Here is a 13703-nt window from a genome sequence, read left to right as displayed (position 1 = left end):
AAACAAAGTGATTTTTTTGTAATGATTTGATTATCGTTTTAAATTCTTGTGTTATGTATCTATATGAAGGCAAGTAAGCCGTAAATGTTTTTGAGATGACGAATATGTGACACCTCAAATGAACTTGTTTGGAATTTATACTCTGATTTCCCGTATAATTTATTGGGTAGATTTGGGGTGTTACAATTACCGCCTCAATAGTTGACGATATGCTACCAACTCAATAGTCGAAGGTAGAAGAAAATTGAATTACTGCCTCAATAGTTGACGATAAGCTACCAACTCAATAGTCGGAGGTAGAAGAAAATTGAATTACCGCCTCAATAGTTGACGATAAGCTACCAACTTAATAGTTGAAGGTAGAAGAAAATTGAATTACCGCCTCAATAGTTAACGATAAGCTACCAACTCAATAGTTGAAGGTAGAAGAAAATTGAATTACAGCCTCAATAATTGATGATAAGCTACCAACTCAATAGTTGAAGGTAGAACCAAATTGAATTACCGCCTCAATAGTTGACAATAAGCTACCAACTCAATAGTCAAATGTAGAACCAAATTGAATTACTGCCTCAATAGTTGATGATAAGCTACCAACTCAATAGTTGAAGGTAGAAGAAAATTGAATTACTGCCTCAATGGTTGATGATAAACTACCAACTCAATAGTTGAAGGTAGAAGGAAATTGAATTACCGCCTCAATGGTTGACGATAAACTACCAACTCAATAGTTGAAGGTAGAAGGAAATTGAATTACCGCCTGAGTAGTTGACGATAAGCTGCTGAGAACAATAAGTTGCTGCTAAGAATAGGGATCAACTTCTTCTTTAATTAAGGACATGGCTTGAGAAAAGGAACTGGATGCAAACTGTCACTTCTGATGAAGGGACTTACCATTTGTCGAGCTTATTCCATTTGGATGCAAACTGTCACTTATATTGAAGAGACTTACCATTTGCTGAGCTTCTTCCATTTGGATGCAAACTGTCACTTACACAGAAGCGACTTACCATTCGTTAAGCTTCTTTCAGTTGGAATCAAGAAGTTCATAAAGTATGAGAGATTATCACTTGATTTGAAGATAAGATTAATATGTGGAGACATACAAACTTGCTCAAATAAAGAGGCTTGCATTTGTTGTCAACAAAACATGCTGAGGACAGAACCTGCCCCTTGCTTTCAAGTACAAATTCCAACGGAGTGCAATGACAACACTGTTGGGAAATAAGCCTTTCAATATCTGATAAGAACATCAATCACAAATGAATTTTCCATTGTCGAGGAAAGCAGAATCCTCAAGAGGTGCGAAATAAATGCCTCCTCAATCTAGGTTTCCCAGCCTAGAGAGGTTCAAAATAGTATTGCAAGAGACCAAAGTTCAACTCCAAGAACAAACTGGATAGAAGCGGTCAAACAAAGCTTTTCCCCTTGGGGAATAAACTCAACTGGGGATTAATTCCATCCTGACAAATGAGCTGAGGAGGAACACCGAAGAAAAATTCTTCCACGAGGAACAAACTCAGTGGGGATTATCAATCTCTGCGAGGAATTTACAGATAATCTTCTTCTTATCAAAAAGATTGGACAACACATCAAGCTCTATTATGGGGAATTAAAGAAAATTTCTTTGGAGAAAATCACCATTCCGAACTTGCAAATGAAATAAGAAGTTAACATCAAAGCAAACAAGTTAACATGCGGGGGATTTTAGTTCAAAACTCAACACAAGGTGAGAAAGAAAACCCAACAGTCAACCGTTGTCTCAAAACTTCTTGGTAGAGAGTGACATACTCTGGACTAATCATGGCAACAACCTTTGTACTTCAAGCTAATGAGATGATCAAGGTAACTTCTGATTCAAAACTTTCCCCAAACTACATAGTCTATGAAAGGAAACTACCTCAAAAAGGTTCAAAGAGATCCTTGGCATCATGAAGACTTGGAATAATCTGCCCCCGATTAACAGATTCTTGGAGAGATTTGTCAAATCTCGACGTAGCTGCTCCAGATTGACTAAACTTGGCACATTCTTTTACTCGAAAAAGTCTTCGAGCTTTGCCCCATGATGGTAATCAAACTTGCAAAAGCATTATACTGGGAAAACAACATGCCACTGGCAATGTTTTAGTTTTCTACTGATGATCAGATGTAAACTTCCTGGATGTCAAACAAATGTTTACAAGCAGAAAAATGTTTATTCTGAGAATGATAGTGAAAATGTAACAATTATGTAAGTCTTGAAGTTTCAAAAAGATGTCGCAAAACCTTGTGGCTGAATCACTGGTTAAGGAATGACATTGATTTTTGTATGCATATGATACCAACACAAGTTTTCGGCATAACCGATAGGAGTCAGGAACGCTTTCTTGTTTAAGTATGCTTTCGAAATAAACCCTGCTTCAATTAGGACTTTTGAGGGTTGTAACGTGGCCTGGTTCACGGTTTTTAGAAAAAAAGATTTTTAGGCTCAAAGTTTATTTAGCCCACCCCAACTTCGTGATGTTCTCCAGTCCTATGTTCAGTTAACCCAACATGAGTATTCATCTCTCAAAAGGATTTTGTGCCATTAAGGACCTAATGAAGCTTTCTTGGAGTAGCAGTCACCCTTTTGTCTTCATTTTTGTATTCACACAGATTTGTCACTGTTGAGGACTTTTGCTTTGTAGTCCTTTCTTTTCACTTTTCACTTTTTTTTTTATTTTCCCTAACTTTTGCCTGGACTAATTCTTTTGAATTGGTCGTCCAGCGGGATGCTCTAACTTTTGCCTAAGTCATTTATTTTCAAGTTTCGGACTTAGCGAGCTTTTTCTTCTTCTTTCTTTTTTTTTATTCTTTTGATTTGAACAAATCGTGTTACATTGACTTTGTCTTGACATGTTGAGAGGGTTGTGACTGCCTCATTCCTTGGCATATGGAGGATAACCATTATGGTTTCACATTTTCCAGCCTTTTGATGCGCGGGGAATAACCATTGTGGTTTCCCATGATCCATCCTTTGATGTGGATATGACGTATTCGACCCTTGGATGCACAATCTTTTTGAAATCTGAACACTTGGTCAAATCAACTGAACACTACCATGCCCCAGGTTAAAAATTAGGGTTTTTTCGTTTAGAAAAGAAACTCCTACTTCAAGGCTCAAAGGGGTTATCAAGGGATTATCTTCCTTATATCTCCAGTGTTTGGGAATTTGAAACAATGCCTGTACATCATCAGCAGGGTCTTATTCAAAAGCATACAACCAGAAATTTGGCGTTTTCAGATCATCATCCTCCCTCCAATCTCTGCATAAGCAAGAGTTTGGCAAAAGCAATTGGTATAATAATGCATAAAAACAAATAAACATGAGTAAAACAAATGAATTACTTCAAGACAAACATTATTATTGTGTTAGCATTAACATTCAAAAATAAACAATTTTCTACATGCAAACAATGCATTGAAAAACAAGAAATATTACAAATGGAAATCAATAAGAATACTATAAACTGAGGAGACTCTCTCCATCTGGGTTTGTGCTGAAGGAAACATCTTTCAAACTTCAGGCTATCGTCAATAGTGATTCAATCACGCTTTGGCAAAAAATTTGCTTGAACATCAGAACCAACATCTCGGAAAGTCAAAATACCAGCATGGATTAATCTTTGAACTTTAATCTTGAGAGGCCAGCAATCCTCTAAGCCATGTCCCGAAGCATTCTGATGAAAAGCACAAGTAGCGTGGACTTTGTACCACCTGGGAGTTTCTCGGGAACAGGAGGCGGTGACCTTATCTAAACCAAATTCTTATAAATCAAAGCAGGGTACAATTCTGTGTAAGTCATGGGGATGGGATCAAAATTCCCCTTTTGAGGTTGATTTTGCTCGTTTGATGGAAGAGCTTGTTGACGAGTACTCTGCTTATAATCTGGAATTGCATGAACTGAATTAGATATAGGAATGACATAGGAAACATGCTGATGTTGATGATGATTGTTTCCTCCCCTGATTCTCTTCTTGAAAAGTCATTACCAAACTTCTTCACACTACCAGTTAAGCTACCTTCTTCAAGCAAACATTCCTTTCGGACATCTTTTTCTAGAAGTGCTTTCATATCCATCTTTCCATGGGAGTCAGTAGGTGAACGGACTATTATCCCCTTAGGAAAGGATGAGATCAGAGTTTCAAGAAAGACATTTGCCATCCTTTCTTCCTTCATAGGACGATTGACTTGGGAAGAAACTAGAGCCTCAACCAGAGCAGTCAGATGCTCAATACCAGCCTTCAGAGTAATCACCTCTTCACGGAGTTCACGAATCTCTTGCTTAATGCTTTCCATTTCTTCTTATCACGAGTGTTGTACTGATGATTCCAGGAGAACGGAAATAAGGCTCTGGAAAACTTCTTTAGAAAGCAGGACCAAATGCAGAATGATGCATGCAATGCAGATGATTTTTTTTAATTTTCATTTTTGAGTTTCAAGGAAATTAAGATATTAACTTGTAAACACTCAAACATTGGACTAAAGCTTCGATTAAGTTATCATCAAAATCAATCATCCATTTTGGTGGATTAGAATTTTCACCCCATCAACACCCAAGATCCATTGAGTTTGATGAAACTTATGATGTTTACAAGGAAAGACCTCTAAGTTCCTTGAAAATCAAAAGAAAAAGAGTTTTAATGGATGCACGAATGCATGGTTTATGCATCAACCACAACCAAGAGCATGCAAGGTCTCATAAGATCATAGTTCAAAGGTTCGACGTCACGAGCATGGAGCCATGGGTCTAAACATCCCAAAAGGTATGATCTAGGGAATTTTGTACCTGCCAATCGGGTTCTACCAAGGTTCCCAGAGTTTTCAATCTTTTATCGGATACTACCGGCACGCACAATTACTCATGGGCGCCAACAATATGCCTAAAAAGACCTCGTCTGAGCGGAGTATCGCATGACAACAAGCTCAAATTGGTACTTGATCTTGTTTCTGCACTACATCCTAAAAAGGCTTAGATGGGTTAAAAAGGTTCTAGGCCATTCAGCTTCTACGGACACTCACTATTGAAAGTAATAGCGTTATCACGATGGTTCGTAACAACCTCTACTACCTTCCATGAGTTCTCCACTGATTGGGGTTCCACCATATGATGCTCATGTTAAGGATTGCTCCTGACATGCGACTATTGGTCTTACCACCTCCTATCTCAAGTTACTCACCAAAGTCCGGGTTAGGACTTTATCTCATTTCAGAGGAACCATCGAGCACCAAAAAGAAAAAAAGAAAAAAAACAAACAAAGCACACAATAATATATACAGATAAAAAACACACAGATGATCAAAAATAGGCTTAACACACTTAAAATAGGATTCCCAATGAAGTCGCCATTTTTCTGTAGCGGGGAAAATCTGAGATCGAAGCCATGGGATTGACTCGACTCAATATTTCAGTGAAAGTCGCCACCGCGCTTTATTATTTCCAAAGGAAAAGGGAAAAGAACGAAAAAATCCAAAGTTTGTTTTTAAAACAAAAAGAAGAGATCTTAGGTACGGGTGTTGTTTATACAAGGGGAAGGTTTTAAGCACCCCTCATATCTGTGGTATTCCACAGCAACCTTTTTGAAAATCTGTGTTGTGTGTGTGCTAAAAAAGGGTTTGTTTTATCTTTAAAATAAGCTCGGCAAGACATTAAGCCTTGTGCCTACATACCTCCTCGGTGCAATGGAGAATTCAGAGCTAATGTAGTTCCGCTTTAGGAAAAACGTTTAAAAACGAATAAACATTTTATCGTCGTCGGAGAGAAATACTCAACCGTTGATTTTGAGCATGAGAACAAATGAGTTCTTTGCATCGCAAATGAAAGAAGGGCTCCAACTCGGATGGAAATCAACGAGTATGCCACTAGCTCTCTCACGCGGAAAAGATCTCATTATATCAATCAATTTCAAAATCATAGGGGTATCGCCACTCGGTTCGACAATTAGTCGTGTCTAAACTTTTTGAAGAAAAGGCCACTAAGGGCAAAAGATATTTTTAAAGAAATGTTTAAGGTTGCAAACATAATAAGGTTTTGTAAAAAGGGAGAAGATTTTGAAAATTAAAGAAGTGGGAGGAGATGAAGAGGCTATCCTATTGCGTAAAATAAAAGCTAAGGAAAGAAACGGTCTAACCGAAATAAGAAGCCAACACTTGACATTATGAGTCAAGGTAGATTTCCCATCCTTTGGATTTATCAATACCAAACCATCACATTACCACTTGGGGATCCAGATGAATCCATAGAATTCTCAAGATGTCAAGACCTTCATCGATCAGAAGAAATAAAAAGAGAATAATGAAAATTACACAAGCACATAATCAAGGAAGTATAGGAAGAAAAGATACCAAAAGATGTTGAGAAAAAGGCAAAAAACCACATTCTGCCAGCAGGAAATCGATTTCATGCAGGGGGAATCGATTTCCATAGTGCAGTTTTAATAAAAAACAAGTTACGTACAGCATGAAATCGATTTCAGCCTTAAGGAAATCGATTTCACCAGTGCAAATTTCAGCAAAACAACATTTAAAGGCATGAAACTTGACTTGAAAAAATATACAAACACCTTATAATCACACATCAACTTGAGCACGAAATTTCCATCAATTCACCATCAAATATGACCAATATAGCAGCAAAGATGCATTGAACACAAGCAACAAAGATCTACATCTTAGAGTTTAGGAATTTACCAATTCTTGAAACAAATGTTGAAGTAACGTCAAGAACAAGCACAAAGTGTGTAGATCCTTCAAAATTGGAGATGAACAAACAAAGCAAAGAGAGAAATGTAGAAGGTTTAGTTCAAAACTAGTAAGATTCAATGTGAATCTCACTAATTCTATGAGAATGAACTTTGGGTGAGGGTTTTGGAAAGGGTGAGAAATGAATTTGCAAGCAATTTTTTGGCTCTCCAAGCTTGAGAAATGAGAGAGTATAGGTCTCTATTTATAGAATTGGAGCAAGAGTAGTGGCAAATTGGTCTTTTTGTGTTTGGTAATTAATTTGTGGTTAATTGGTGTTTAAATGATAAAATGAGGTTTATGTGTGTTTAATGAAGGGGTTAATTTTGATGAGGTGGAAAATTGGTAAAATGATCAAATAGAAAAGGTGCCAAAATGATGTCAAGCTTCCCTCCTTATATTTTTTGAATTTTGCGCACAGGAAATTGATTTCCCACAGGGGTAAATCGATTTCCACCTTCAATTTTCCAAAAAATGTTTTCTTGCACTGTTTTGATTTTTGCCCGATCTTTTACCTGTAAAATGTAAACAAAAGAGACAAAACACATATTTTTTTTGATTTTTGGTTAGTATAAACAAACAAAAGGCTATAAATGCTCGATAATTCCCCTCAAAGAAAATCACAGTATCAAAGATAAAGCTTTACAATGGTGTTCTTGATTGATGATTGAATGCAATTAATGTATGATCTTAGGGTCAAAAATTGGGGTATGGCACTTTGTACAGATGATGAGGAACTAATCCCCGAAGATAATTTCTGCTGGTTACGATTTTCAATACTTTGAGGTTTTTAATCTTTAATTCAATTTCTTTTCCCTTTCAATATTAATATATATGTCTTCTTTGCTTAATTTGAGTTATATAGAATATTATTGATTTATACTGATTGATTGATGATCCTTTACCTTTATCGTATTTTATCGTTGTTTAATCGTTAAACTGTGAAAGTTAGAATCACGTTTGCTTAATTCATGATTGTGCTTATTCGTTAGCTTAATTTGGAAAATATGAATTAAATCTTATAATATCAAGTTCGCTTGTTATTTGATATTGTAATTGGTAAGGTGTGAAGTCAAGACTTTCCAACTATTTTGTTTTGATGAAGAAAAAGTAATAATCAAATGATCATGGCAAAAGTATGGAAAAAGTCTCAAGTACATTTAATCAAACCAAGTACTCAAAATTTATCATGTGCGAAAGCTTGCATCAAGGAATTCAAGAATTATATTTTGAAGAATAGCATTGATATTGATTTATTGAGGTATAAGCATGCAATTTATATTGATAACTTAATGCTCAATATTCTCCTAAATATTTACTTCCATACATGGTCCTTTTGATTAAAATATCCAATTTCCTATAATGGTAAATCGATTTCCAGCGTACCAGAGTCAAAAAACAGTATGTTTCAAATCTGAACGTGAACCATTTTATGTCCATCAATCTTTGCACCTTTTCATTGAATCATACTCATTCCTAGGGGTGTTAAGACACTATATATACTCTATATTTTTAAATTTGAATCTTACCTCTTTCATAACAATTTACCATCATTTTTTCTCACAAATTTTCATACATTTGTTTTGCTTACTTGAACTTTCTTTGAAACGTATTCTGCACATTGTTCCATACAAATTTAGAAACGTTTCTCATCCATACATAAACACTTGAGCACTAATATATCATTGTAAATTGTCTTGCTTGAAAGAGAAGATCAATCCTAGTGATTGATATATGTTCATCAACATTACTACTCAAAAATATATGGTTATTATTGACTTGCTATCCAGGATTATTGGAAGAAAGGGTTGTTGATTAGAGAAAGGATTGTTCTCATAATCAAGTTAGTAAATCCAAGAGGATTTTTCTTGGTGGTTGAAATATTGTTGTCCAGGATTGTTGGAAACGAGTGAGTCATTAAGGGAGGATTGTTCTCATAGTGTACTTAGAGAAAATCCAAGAGGATTATTCTTGGTGTTTTGTTTTCCTTGTGTAAGTCACAAACTATAGTAAAATCTTTTTCATGTTGAAAGGGGACTGGAGTAGTCTCAGATTGTAAGGGGAACCAATATACATCATTATGTTCTTTACTTTTCCACATTTACTGCTTTCATCACAAATCGAAAACCAGAAAAGAAAGAAACACATGTATAAAATTTTGCACCAAACCGGAAAAATAAGTATAAGTATTCTAAAACCGGATAATTTTCAAAGTCCTAATTCACCCCTCTTAGGCGCACTCTTACACTTACAATTGACATTAGAGCAGGTTATAGGTAACCTGTTCCTAAAAGATTCTGATGGCTTCCGCCAATGAAAATCCAGATTTCAGATATGGTGGTAGTATCAACAAACCATTATTGTTTTGTGGTGAACATTTCGACTTCTGGAAAATTCGTATGAAGACAAATTTAGAGTATCAAGGAAAAGAAATTTGGAAAGCTGTTATATATGGTCCTTACACTCCAGTAAATGTTGTAAATGGTGTTGCCTCTGTAAAACCTGAAGCATCATGGGATGAAGATGATGAGAAGAAAGTTCTCAATGATATGAAGGCCATAAATCTTATTCAAAGAGCACTTAGTATGGATGAATTCCTTCGTGTCTCGCATGCACAATGACAAAAGAAATATGGGATACATTGGTGGAAACTTATGAAGGAACCACCGAAGTTAAAAGATCAAGATTAAAAACTTTAAGTCAAGAGTACGAGTTATTCAGAATGCAGCCCCGAGAATAAATCCTCGACTTGCAAAAAAGATTCATGCACTTAACAAATCATTTGAGAGCACTTGGTAAGGATTTTACTAATGATGAACTTAATCTTAAAATACTTAAATCTTTGAAAAAGGAATCGCAACTGAAAGTTACTGAGATTTCCGAAAAGAAGAATCTATCCAAAATGTCATTCGCAACATTGTTTGGAAAACTCCAATAGCATGAAATAGAACTTGGAAGATTGGAGAAGCATGAAATTCAAGTAAAAGATTCAAAATACATTGCCTTAAAGACAAGAGTCAAACATCATGATAGCAATCAAGAAGAATCCACTAATGAAGAAGATTATGATTTTATCAAAAAGTTTGAAAATTTTCTAAGAAAAGAAAGGAAAAAGAAGATCATTAAAGAGGAAGCATCAACAAGGAAGGTTAAATACTTTGAATATGGAGAAAAAGGACATGTCAAAAGTGAATCCCCTACACTTGAAAAGAAGAATAAATACTTCAATAGAAATAAGAATAAAAATCCAAATAAAGCATATGTATCATGGGATGACAATGAAGTAAGTTCATCTTCTGATTTCAAAAGCAAAGAATGTGCAAATCTAGTATTCATGGCTTCACACCATTCAGATGATGAAGACGATGGGGTTAGTAATAAAATTTCCCTTTTTGATAATGATGCACAAGGTGCTATAAACAAACTATCGAATGAATGCAAAGTGTTATATAGAATCGTATCAACACAAGATAAACAAATCAAATCTCTTGAAGATAAAATTGATATTATGCAAAAATATTTTGAAGTTGATAAGGAAAAACAAAAGTCTACATGCAATAATTATGAATCACTTTCTTTCCAAATTTTCCAATTAAAGAGAGTTCTTGAAAGATATGAAAAATGACAAATTGGTTTGGAGGGTGTCCTTAGTCAACAAAGATATTCTAATGATAAAAGTGGGCTTGGTTATTTAAAGTTCGCAAAACCAAGTTATAACAAAACTGTTTTTGTTAAGGCTAGTGACCAAACATTCCAAGAGAAAGTTAACAAGCCTAAAGTGGTTCATCGTCATCCTAAGAAGATATTTCCTAAAAATAAATCCTATGTTCCTAGACATAAGAGTGATTTTGTTCCTACATGTTTTTATTGTGGTATACGTGGCCATACATCTAATGCTTGCTATGTTAGAAATTTTAGTGTGGCAAGTGGTCATTATGTGTGGGTTAAGAAAGGAACTAACTATGATGGACCCAAAGCACACTGGGTACCAAATCAAACTTAATTTGTTTTGTAGGTTTGATTGAGGACCACTTAAAATCTATGGTGTTTTTGATAAGTGGTGGTTCTAAGCATTTAATGGGGACATAAACTAACTTTCAAATCTAGTTTTTAAAGTTCAAGGATTATTTCATACGGGGATACCTTAAAGGAATAATTCTTGGCATTGACAAAGTTGGAGTACTAACTTTCACATCCATTTGAAGATGTACTTGATGTTGAAAGACTAAAGAAAAATCTTATAAGAAAAAGCTAACTTTGTGACAAAGGCTTCAAAATAATATTCATCAAAGATGAATGTTTTGATGAAGTCATTTATGAGGTAAAACTCATAGGTAAAAATTGTTTTTATTTTCATAAATTTCTCTACATTTTTAAAAGTTTTTTCCCATCCTTTTTGCTAATGACAAAAGGGGAGAAGATATCTATGTGTATATGTGTATGCTTGTCTCTAACTATTGAAGCCCAAAAGAAAGATGTGAAATCTATATGAATCAAGGGAGAGCTTTGATCAAGCAGGAGTTATCAAATATAGGGGGAACATTAACATAAGAGATTCAAGTTTTTAAGAGATCCAAGAACTTCAAATTTCAATGATTTGTCATCATCAAAAAAGGGGAGAATGTAAAGTCAAGACTCTCCATCTATTTTATTTTGATTAAGACAAAGTAATAATAAAAAGATCATGACAAAGGTATGGAAAAAGTCTCAAGTACATTTAATCAAACCAAGTACTCAAAATTCATCATGTGTGGAAGCTAGCATCAAAGAATTCAAGCATTATATTTTGAAGAATAACATTGATCTTGATTTGTTGATTTATAAGCATGCAATTTATATTAATAACTTAGTGCTCAATATTCTCCTAAATATTTACTTCCATACATGGTCCTTTTGGTTAAAATATCAATCTTTTCTTAAATTTCAAATCAAAGTTGTTTGCTGTCAGGAAACAGATTTCCTGTATTTGGAAACAAATTTCCTAAACTGGAAACAGATTCCCTGTTTTTGGAAACATATTTCCTGAACTATTTTTTAACATGGAAATCGATTTCCAATATGGTTAAATCGATTTCCAGTGTCAATTTTTGAATTTCTAGACACAACGCTTCAGGGAAACCGATTTCCTATAATGGTAAATCGATTTCCAGCGTACTAGAGTCAAAATACAGTATGTTTCAAATCTGAACGTGAACCATTTTATGTCCATCAATCTTTGCACCTTTTCATTGAATCATACTCATTCCTAGGGGTGTTAAGACACCATATATACTCTATATTTTCAGATTTGAATCTCACCTCTTTCATAACAATTTACCATCATTTGTTCTCACAAATTTTCATACAAGTGTTTTGCTTACTTGAACATTCATTGAAACTTTTTCTACACATTGTTCCATACAAACTCAGAAAAGTTTCTCATTCATATAAAACACTTGAGCACTATTATATCATTGTAAAGTTTCTTGCTTGAAAGAGAAGATCAATCCTAGTGATTGATATATGTTCATCAACATTACTACTTAAAAATATTTGGTTATTATTGACTTGCTATCCAGGATTGTTGGAAGCAAGGGTTGTTGATTAGTGAAAGGATTGTTCTCATGATCAAGAGTAAAATCAAGTTAGTAAATTCAAGAGGATTGTTCTTGGTGGTTGAAATCTTGTTGTCCAGGATTATTGGAAACAGGTGAGTCATTAAGGGAGGATTGTTCTCTTAGTGTACTTAGTGAAAATCCAAGAGGATTGTTCCTGTTGTTTGGTTTGTCTAGTGTAAGTCACAAACTATAGTAAAATCTCTTTCATATTGAAAGGGGACTGGAGTACTCTCAGATTGTGAGGGGGACCAATATACATCATTGTGTTCTTTACTTTTCCGCATTTACCGTTTTCATCACCAATCGAAAACCAGAAAAGAAAGAAACATATGTATCAACTTTTGCACCAAACCAGAAAAATAAGTAAAAGTATTCTAAAGTCCTAATTCACCCCCGCTTAGGGGGTTGATGTTTTATAAAACAGTGATAAGTTGGTACCCGAACTAGTAGAATTACCGTTTCAGCTTATTTTATAATCACTTAATTTAATCGCTTATTTTGTCTAAAATTCCTAAATCGAAACTTAAAACCCCCCCAATCAAAACTACAACTGATTGATAATATTACAAGAATTCTTGTGAGAACGATATCCAAGTTGCCGTTACCGTTACACTATATTTGCAAAAGTTACTCATTTTTTATCCGTGTGCGACAGCGGATCAAATTGGCGCCGTTGTCGGGGATTCTTGTCATTATTAACTGATATTAGAGTCGTAGGTTTAGTGTTCCCGCGTTAAGGCCGTAGTTTCCTTATGGTTTTGGCCAAATCCGCGTTTAGAGTCGAAAAATTCGATTTTTGGAAAAATTGTATCCGATTGTAAATAATTGATGTTTAGAATTGATGTTTTACTGTTTAGAATTTGATCCAATCATCCAAGGGTCCATAATCATCTATGCACGGTGCATAGATTTTTATCTATGCACGGTAACTACACCCGAAGCAGAAGAGTAAGGGATTTCGACCTCAAATCTTCAAATTCCTCTTTTTTCTATTTTTAATTAATTTTTTTACTGTTTTTGCTGTTTCGAAAAAATCCAAAAATTTTCCATAATTATTATTTCGTCTGATTAGATGAAATTATGTGTTTTTATAATTTTAATTTAATCTTTTATCTTCTTTCTATTTGTTTATGCCTGTTTTATAATTTTATAAATTTATGGTGTTTCTGTTTTGTTGATAACATGGCTGAACAAAGAACTTTCAGGCAGTTGGCTGCCCGTGATGCAAACTATAATGGTTTATGCATTGAGTATCCTGATGTTGATGTACCTTTTGAATTTAAATCTGGTTTAATACTTTAGTTGCCTAGGTTTAATGGTTTTGCATGTGAGGATCCGCATAACCAA

The sequence above is a fragment of the Vicia villosa genome, linkage group LG5 (genome assembly GCF_029867415.1).
Source record: "Vicia villosa cultivar HV-30 ecotype Madison, WI linkage group LG5, Vvil1.0, whole genome shotgun sequence".
Classification (NCBI taxonomy): domain Eukaryota; kingdom Viridiplantae; phylum Streptophyta; class Magnoliopsida; order Fabales; family Fabaceae; genus Vicia; species Vicia villosa.
This window is presented reverse-complemented; position numbering follows the sequence as displayed.